This window comes from Giraffa tippelskirchi, chromosome 2 (assembly GCF_054371585.1).
Source record: "Giraffa tippelskirchi isolate mGirTip1 chromosome 2, T2T-mGirTip1v1.2.pri, whole genome shotgun sequence".
NCBI classification, from domain to species: domain Eukaryota; kingdom Metazoa; phylum Chordata; class Mammalia; order Artiodactyla; family Giraffidae; genus Giraffa; species Giraffa tippelskirchi.
The window spans coordinates 43,276,369-43,286,098 of NC_137276.1; the positions used below are offsets into that span (position 1 = coordinate 43,276,369).

Here is a 9,730-nt window from a genome sequence, read left to right on the forward strand (position 1 = left end):
AGATCTTCACGACCCAGGTAATAATGATGGTGTGATCACTTACACTTACCTAGAGCCAGATATCCTGGAATGTGAAGTCAAGTGAGCCTTAGAAAGCATCACTATGAACAAAGCTAATGGAGGTGATGAAGTTCCAGTTGAGCTATTTCAAATCCTAAAAGATGACACTGTGAAAGTGCTGCACTCAATATGTCAGCAAATGTGGAAAACTCAGCAGTGGCCACAGGACTGGAAAAGGTCAGTTTTCATTCCAATCCCAAAGAAAGGCAATGCCAAAGAATGCTCAGACTACTACACAATTGCACTCATCTCACACGCTAGTAAAGTAATGCTCAGAATTCTCCAAGCCAGGCCTCAGCAACTCTGGAACTGGAACTAAGTTTGGTTTATCAAGAGAGGATAGTTGAATGACTGTTCACTAAGGTGTCTGATTGCATGTAAATGTTTCAGGTAATTTACCTGTAGTCCAGCATTTGGTCTTTGTTAGGGTACTGATGTTAGGTGGAACAAGGGATGATAACTCACATTCAGTTCAGTTCATTTCAGTCACTCAGTCATGTCCGAATCTTTGCGACCCCATGAATCGCAGCACGCCAGTCTTCCCTGTCCGTCACCAACTCCCGGAGCTTACTAAAACTCATGTCCATCGAGTCGGTGATGCCATCCAATGATCTCATCCTCTGTCATCCTCTTCTCCTCCTGCCTTCAATATTTCCCAGCATTAGGGTCTTTTCAGATGAGTCAGTTCTTTGCACCAGGTGGACAAAATATTGGAGTTTCAGCTTCAGTGTCAGTCCTTCCAATGAATACTCAGGACTGATTCCTTTTAGGATTGACTGGTTTGATCTCCTTGGAGTCCAAGGGACTCTCAAGAGTCTTCTCCAACACAACAGTTCAAAAGCATCCATTCTTAAACATTCAGCTTTCTTTATAGTCCAACTTTCACACCCATACATGACTACTAGAAAAATCATAGCTTTGACTGATGAACTTTTGTTGGCAACGTAATGTCTCTGCTTTTTAATATGCTGTCTACGTTGGTGATAGCCCTTCTTTCAAGGAGCAAGAGTCTTTTAATTTCATGGCTTCAATCACTATCTGCAGTGATTTTGGAACCGAGGAAAGTAAAGTCTATCACTGTTTCCATTCTTTCCCCATCTATTTGCCATGGAGTGATGGAACAGGATGCCATGATCTTAATTTTTTGAAAGATGAGTTTTAAGCCAGCTCTTTCACTCCCCTCTTTCACTTTCATTAAGAAGCTCTTTAGTTCCTCTTCATTTTCTGCCATAAGGGTGGTGTCATCTGCATATCTGAACGTGAAAAGTGAAGTCGCTCAGTTGTGCCCAACTCTTCACGACCCCATGGACTGTAACCGACCAGGCTCCTCCGCCCATGGGATTTTCCAGGCAAAGGGTACTGGAATGGGTTGCCATTTCTTTCTCCAGGAAATCTTCCCGACCCAGGAATCGAACCTGGGTCTCCCACATTGTAGGCAGATGCTCTACCAACTGAGCCACCAGGGAAGTCATATCTGAGGTTATTGATATTTCTCCTGGCACTCTTGATTCCAGCTTCTGCTTCATCCAGTACAGCATTTCTCATAATCTACTCTGCATATAAGTTAAATAAGTAGGGTGGCAATATACAACCTTGAAGTACCCCTTTCCCAATTTGGAACCAGTTTGTTGCTCCATGTCCAGTTTTAACTGTTGCTTCTTTACCAGCATAGAGATTTCTCAGGAGGCAGGTCAGGTCATCTGATATTCCCATCTCTTGAAGGATTTTCCATAGTTTGTTGTGATCTACACAGTCAAAGGCTTTGGCGTAATCAATAAAGCAGAAGTAGATATTTTTCTGGAATTCTCTTGCCTTTCCTATGATCCAATGAATGTTGGTGATTTGATCTCTGTTTCCTCTGCCTTTTCTAAATCCAGATTGAACATCTGGAATTTCTTGGTTCACATACTATTGAAGCGTGGCTTGGAGAATTTTGAGCATTACTTTGCTAGCGTGTGAGATGAGCACAATCGTGCAGCAGTGAACATTCTTTGGCATCGCCCTTCTTTTGGATTGGAATGAAAACTGACCTTTTCCAGTCCTGTAGAACAGTATGAAAATCCAACTCACATTAACTAAATTCAAAGTATCCTAGAGAATAAGCAAGGTCAATATATTAACTGACAATGGAGAATATTATTTTCGTTAACTGCAATGTTCAAACTGCCTAGTTAGGTCACAGCTTTCATTATCATCAAGTTATAAATGGAATGTTGCTTAGAAATGAAAATGGAAGTAAAGTAAGGTGAAATATCATGACAGACTTTTCATTTGGACTACAGTGACACTTGATTATATATTCCTTTTTGTAAACAAAGGTGTTATTTCCAATGATTCTGTGGGTTTCTCAAAGTTAGTGTCTCAATCTGAAGGATGCCAGATAAACCATATCACCTTGTTGGGCTTACTTTTTCTAACTTTCATGCTCTTTGCTTTCTTGGTGTTTATTTAAGTTTTCTTTAGGTAGAATGCAATATAGTGGGTAAGGTTTCAAAATATTAAAAATGCAGCTCAACCCTGCTTACCTGATATAAAATTTGGGATATCTTGATACTTGGATTAGGGATTCACATTTTCTTTCCATCCCACAAATACTGATCATCTCTTTATCTGCCCTATATTTTTTTAATTCATTCCAAACATGTTTAATCATACTGTCTCTGTAGAATTTTGTTTAGAGGATAGTTTCAGCTTCAAGTTCTTTAAGATAATGTCACTATCTCACTTATGCTCATCTCACTTCTATAATATTCATATGATTTATTACCTTGTTTTTGTTTATTTAAAACAATTATTTTAAAGTAGATTTAAAAAGTGAGGGATACTATGTGATCATTACTATTTCTTCCTGCACCACCTATATGAACATAAGTTAGTTCATAAATATGAGAATGTATTCCACTTTGAGAACACAGTTATTTTAAAAATATATCCCACTTTGCAGCAGATCTTAGAACATGGTAGCATCATTAACAATGATGGCAAAGTCAGAATAGAACAAATTAATGTTCTTGTTAGGTGAATCTCAGAGTTTTCAACTAGTTTGGAGGAAATGCTTATTTGATAAGTCTTTTCCTGTTAATTCATCATCTTTACTAATATGCTTTTCAAAGTCAAATAACTATGTGAGTCAGACAAAGGAAAATGAAGATATTATAAATTCACATATTTGTGCATTCACATTTTTATAAATATCCCCCAGAAGAGACTCATTTCTTCAACTCTGCTTGTAGGTTGGAACATAGATATATATTCATGTATTTGATAAATTCCAGAAAGAAGGGCATAATTTGCTTTATGTTGAGATACTTATACAAGTTACCAGGGTGACAGTATAATTTGCAAGTATGTTGACTTCTCAACAGATTTTATAAGATGAAACTAGACAGGCTAAGTAAAATGGCATTGAGAATAAAGTCAGAAAGACTGAAAGGCCAGCTAGCCATGGTTAAGGAGCAGGTGAAAAGGCAAGAGCAACACGTAGCAATTGATGGTTTGGAAATTGCTTGAAAATGATCTCAACTCCCAATGTTTGTCTGTTCCAAACTTTTCCAACGTTTGTCTGATACTAATTTTGAAACTTGATTATTTACTCTGCCCTTTATCAATTGCCATTTTTATTTGGATTTTCTTTTTTATTTTATTTTATTTAATTTTTTTAATAAATTTATTTATTTTAGTTGGGGGCTAATTACTTTACAATATTGTAGTAGTTTTTGCCATACATTGACATGAATCAGCCATGGGTTTACATGTGCTCCCCATCCTGAACTCGCCTCCCACCTCCCTCCCTATCCCATCCCTCTGGGTCATCCCATTGCCCCAGCCCTGAGCATTTGTCTCATGCATCAAACATGGAATGGTGTTCTGTTTCACATATGATAATATACATGTTTCAATGCTATTGTCCCAGAACGTCCCACCCTCACCTTCTCCCTCAGAGTCCATAAGACTGTTCTATGCATCTGTGTCTCTTATTCTGGATTTTCTTTCCTTATTTTTCTAAGGGTTATATCAGAATATCAAGAGCAGAAAATGCTATTCGCTTTGTTTTTGATTGTTTCATGGCTCTGACAGTGTCAGCCATATAGATTACTCAGTTAATAAATACTTGTTTAGACTTTAGGATTTCATGGGAAGGCAAAATATAACACTATGATTGAAGAACCTAGGACAATTGAGCTAGTGTGAACTTTATAGCAATTTTTCTTTATATTTTCAAAGCTATTCAGAATTTTAAGTATTATATTGTACTCCACTATCATGCCCTATTTTATTGCTGTAGAACTGATGCCGGAGTTCCGCTCCAGCTGGTCCAGGGTTACCCAAGGAATGAACAGCATTGGTGAAAGGAAAGAAAGGAGACAGAGAGTTTTTGATGGCCCAAGGACCATTGGTCCAAGGACAAAATCTTTATTGCTTTTAGTTTCTACTTATATAGCACATGTTCTTCTACGTAATGACTCTTACAATATTTTTCCGTTCAGATCAACATCCCCTGATTCTAAGATGTGTTAAAAGTTTTTTCCTAATCCTTTGTCACATTTTGGTTACATGTTTACCCCGAAACCTATTTTGATTTTACTAAAACATAGTCTATGAATCATATTATTCCATCTACTTATTCTGTACAGCCTGCTACTACAGCGAATACAGCGTCTTGCTTTGGTGAATAAGTACTATAGCAGGGTCTAAAGGCAAAAATTTCTCATAGTACAGCCATTGTCAGCGGTGGTTTGTTTACCATCTACCCACATACCACAAGACTTTCTGGCAGGGGCAAGTCTTTTTCAGTTTACCTTGAAACTATTTACAATACAATTCATATATTTATTTTCCATTTATGCTTAGATTCTGAGGGGAAAAGGCAATTGGCTTAGTTTCTGTAATTTTCCCTGATACATGACCCAAGTTTTCCAGTCATCAATAACAATCTCCTCATGAGGCCAGGTCACAATAGGCTTAGGGCTTGTTTTCCAAATGATCATGGCCTATTCCCTGGCTGAGTGTTAAGGACCCACCAGTCAGGGGCCTCAGTAGGTTTAATCATTTTTGAAATGTTTCTCTGGGGCAAGGGATCATTTTTCTTTTTCCTAGACTCTCATGACCTCATCATGGAAGCCCCTACAACTCCAGCCATCAAAGAATGAACCAGAGTTAGCCACAACAAAAGCATAGAAACCAGAAGGAGTAAAGGTTCTGATCCAGGAGAGAAACCGCTTTGCAGTTTCTTCTTGAGTGGTGCCGGGACTTTGTTATCCAGCAGTAATTCCAGAATGGCTCCCAACAAACTGAGACTTAATTTAGTAAAATGGCTCCTAAGGTTAACAGTTTATTTGTTACAGATTTGAATCTGGAAGCACTATTCTAAAATTAGATATGTAGAGTATTATTGACATCTACATCATTCTCATACAGCATATAAGTCTTAAATAAAATTTTATTTTTGTCTTATTATTCAACTATCATATAGTAAGTGAACTTTGGAATCATTTTTGGAAATCTTAATTAGCTCCATATTTTTGTTTTCTATGTACCTTAGAATATACTGTCGTTTATATGTCTCATCTCAAGTAGAGTTAAAAATAAAAACAAAAAATCATATCTATTAATTATTTTTTTTATAGAAACTCTTTAGTGTTATATGAAAAAATGCTTATTTTGCTTTTATTTCCTTTATTTTCTTCACTCTTTTATCCCTTCCTCCTATTTTTACAATAAAGTATTTAAATTGGAAGTATTTCATCTCATAATTTTACCATGTTAAAGTAAAATATATAAACTTCCATGATTCATTAAAATAAATTATTACAATTTAATAAAGAGGATGTTATTAAATAATTTCAAATATAAGAGATTTGTCTTTTAAAGAGAGTGAACCCATTGTGATTACATGGGTTCAAGCCAATTCTAACATGTACAGGAAATATAAAGGACCTAGAATAAGGAAAGCAGTTTTGAAAAATAGCAAAGTTATAGCACTTATACTACTGATTTTATTACTCCTTATAAGGTTAGAGTAATAAACACTGTGATAAGGTTAGAGTATTAAAAATAGTGTGGTGCTGGCATAAATATAGACATAAAATCAATACAGCAGACCTGAAAATGCATATATATGTGGTCAATTAATTTTGACAAAGGCTTCAAGGTGCTCAGTGTGGAAACAATAAATGGTGTTAACATAACCATATTTTCATAGAAAAGAATGAACCTTTGCCTTTGCCTGATATCATATGTCAGAGAAGGCAATGGCACCTCACTGCAGTACTCTTGCATGGAGAATCCCATGGACTGAGGAGCCTGGTAGGCTGCAGTCCGTGGGGTCGCTACGAGTCAGACACGACTGAGCGATTTCACTTTCACTTTCCACTTTCATGCATTGGAGAAGGAAATGGCAACCCACTCCAGTGTTCTTGCCTGGAGAATCCCAGGGACGGGGGAGCCTGGTGGGCTGCCGTCTATAGGGTCGCACAGAGTCGGACACGACTGAAGCGACTTAGCAGCAGCAGCAGCAGCATACCATATGTAAATACTAACTTAAAATGTATCATGGATCTAAATGTAATAGCTAATACAATAAAAGAGAGATAATGCTGAAACCTTGGGCTGAGCAAAGGTTTCTTAGAACACAGAAAGAACAAACCGTAGAAGAAGCAAATGATAAATTGTATTTAAACTCCATAAAAATTGAAAAGGTAAGCCACAGTTCAGGGCTTTCCTGATAGCTGAGTTGGTAAAGAATCCACCTGCAGTGCAGGAGACCCCAGTTGGATTCCTGGGTTGGGAAGATCCGCTGGGGAAGGGATAGGCTACCAACTCCAGTATTCTTGGGCTTCCCTTGTGGCTCAGCTGGTAAAGAATCATCCTTCAATGTGGGAGACCTGGGTTCAATCCTGGGTTGGGAAGATGCCCTAGAGAAGGGAAAGACTACCCACCCCAGTATTCTGGCCTGGAGAATTCCATTGACCATATAATCCATGGGATCTCAAAGAGCAACTTTCACTTTTCACTTTCAAGCCACACATTAGAAAAAATATAATAGATGTATGAAAAAAGAATGCATCTAGAATATATAAATATCTATCAAAACAATAATAAGATGACAAAAATCCTACTTAAAACATAGGCAAAATATTTAAATAGTCACTTCATAGAAAAAACACATATGAATGGCAGAAAAGCACATGAAAAATCACGGAGACATTCAAAATAAAATCACAATGAAATGCCACACACATTCATTTGAACAGCTCTAATTTAAAAGCTTGACAATATCATGTATTGACCAGAATGTTCATGCATAGCTATTGAGAATGTAAAGTGATATCCTTTGGAAAACAGTAGTAGTATATTACCAACTTAAATGTACACTTAATCTACAACCTAGCAATGATACTTCTAAGTATTTATCAAGAGAAATAAAATCTTATGTCCATGAAAGCGTTTGTACAGGAATTTTCTTAGCAACTTTATTCCTATTAGCCAGAAACTGGAGACACCTCAAATGTCCAACAACAGACGAAAGAATAAAGAAAATATAATATATCTATACAACATGATACTAATGAGAAACAAAAAGTTACACACAACTTATGCATTCAACAACATGAATGAGTCTCTAAAAGATACTGAGTGGGGAATCCAAACAGTAAAATTACATACTGGATGATTTATTTATGTAACTTCCTGAAAAATACAAGCAAACATAAAAAGAAAAGAGCCTAGTGGATTACCTGATAGAAGTAATTTATTGCAAAAGGGTGTGAGGGGACTTTTCAAGTTATAGAAATATTCTATAACTTCATTTTGGTTTTGGTTACATGGGTGTATATATATTTTTTATAGCTTATTAAATTAAGCATTTAAATAGATGCATTTTATTATATATAATTTATACCTTAATAACTTTTTGAAAAAGATGATTAAAGAAAACAATACCCTGGAGGAGGATAAAATAAACCTTAAATGTATTATAATTACTAATTTTTAAATTTGTTATTATTTTCATATTCTGAGGTTTTTTTGGCAGAAAAGTAGCTGATGAGGTTGTATTTATTTAGTTGACTGGTTTATTTTATGTTGTTCTAAGAGTTGGTATACATACAAAAAGCATTTTGAATGCATCAAATTATAAAGAGAACTTTCATTTAAATTTTTTCTTCAGGAAAATAATGTATAGAACTATATCTCAATTTAGTTCAAGATATTAATATATGAGTATAGATATTAACATAGTTATGTAAATTGATATATGAAGTCTTACTCAGGGAAGATGGTTAAAAAGTAAAGAGCTGAATTGGAAGTTAGTAGGTACATGTCACAGTGCTCCAAAGGTTACTCCAGTAATTCTTTATTTTAACACTCAATTAACTCTCACACCACTCCTGGCAGAAATTATGAACTCAATCTGAGGGAAAATGGAAGAGAAAGATAAATGAACTTCCCAGCTGCCCAAGGCTTTGCTAGTCTCTGTCAGATCTTACATTCCTTGATTCTAAGGAGAATCTGTTGACTAAGTGCCAACTGCAAAAATGTTAAGGGTAATAAGCATATAATTTGAAGGTATAACTAATGATTGTCATGTATTTGAGGAGTAGATTCTCCTATTGAAAAAAAAAAAAAAGCTCAGATTCTTTGTATTTCTAGAAACTTCAGTATCATTTAAAAAGTATCATTTTGATCAGAAAATGAGGTTTTTTGAAAATTGCTGATAATAGAATACCTAGGGATGTTTGAAGAAGTTGAACTGAGATCAATCAGTATTTTCAAAGTAAAAATTTATGGAGTGCTTCCAATTATTTCTGAGCTCTTATAGAATTTCAAGAGAAAGAGGAGCACTAAAAACTACAGGCTGTCATTGAAGAGGATTGATGGGGTGGGGCTGAGTTTGCTGTTAGCTTGCCTTCTTCTTTGCAGAAGCCAATTAAGAATAAAGACCACTGGAATCCATCAGTTGGCAGTTAGATCAGAGAACCCTGTTTGGAGAAGATGTGATAATGATTTCTGTTTCTTGCAAATAATCATTTGTAATGTTGGTCATCTGCTGTAGTTCTGATAATGTCAACCATGCACATTGTTTTTTTTTGGAACAAGCGTATGGAGGAAAATCTGGATTTAATAAAGTCATATAAGGATGGCCCTTTCTAGAACAGACAATGACTCCTTGGTGCTTCTAGGATGTGTGTATTTTCTTCAGTGTTCTTTACATCAATATTGACTGAATTAGTTTCTTATTATTGCTGCAATAAATCACCACAAGCTCAATGGTGAGTAGGAAAACACAAATTTATTATCTTACAGTTCTGAAGTTCAGAAGTATGACATGGGTCTCACTGGGTTAATATTAGAACATCAGAGGGACTACATTCTTCCTGGAGAAGAGGAGAAAATCCATATTCTTGCCTTTTCCAGTTTCTAGAGGCCACCTGCATTCCTTGATCTATTATATATTTTAAAGTTAGCATAATAACATCCTCAGATCTCTTTGTACCTTACTCTTTTGCCTCCATCTTCCATATTTTAAGAACCCCAGGATCCTTAAGTCTGCCTTCCAAATAATCCAGGATAATTTCCTTATATTATGGTCATCTGATTAGCAACCTTAAGTCCATCTTAAAACTTAATTCTATCTTGTATATAACATACAATATTTAGTTTCTAAGGATTA

The 9,730-nt window shown here is 35.8% G+C and overlaps 1 non-coding gene across 1 annotated transcript; it reads right to left on the reverse strand.

Moving 5' to 3' along the window:
• Window positions 1-1,454: 1,454 nt before the first annotated feature.
• Window positions 1,455-1,526, reverse strand: TRNAC-ACA (transfer RNA cysteine (anticodon ACA)). The gene has a single exon. It is a non-coding gene; the product is annotated as a tRNA-Cys (tRNA).
• Window positions 1,527-9,730: the final 8,204 nt, after the last annotated feature.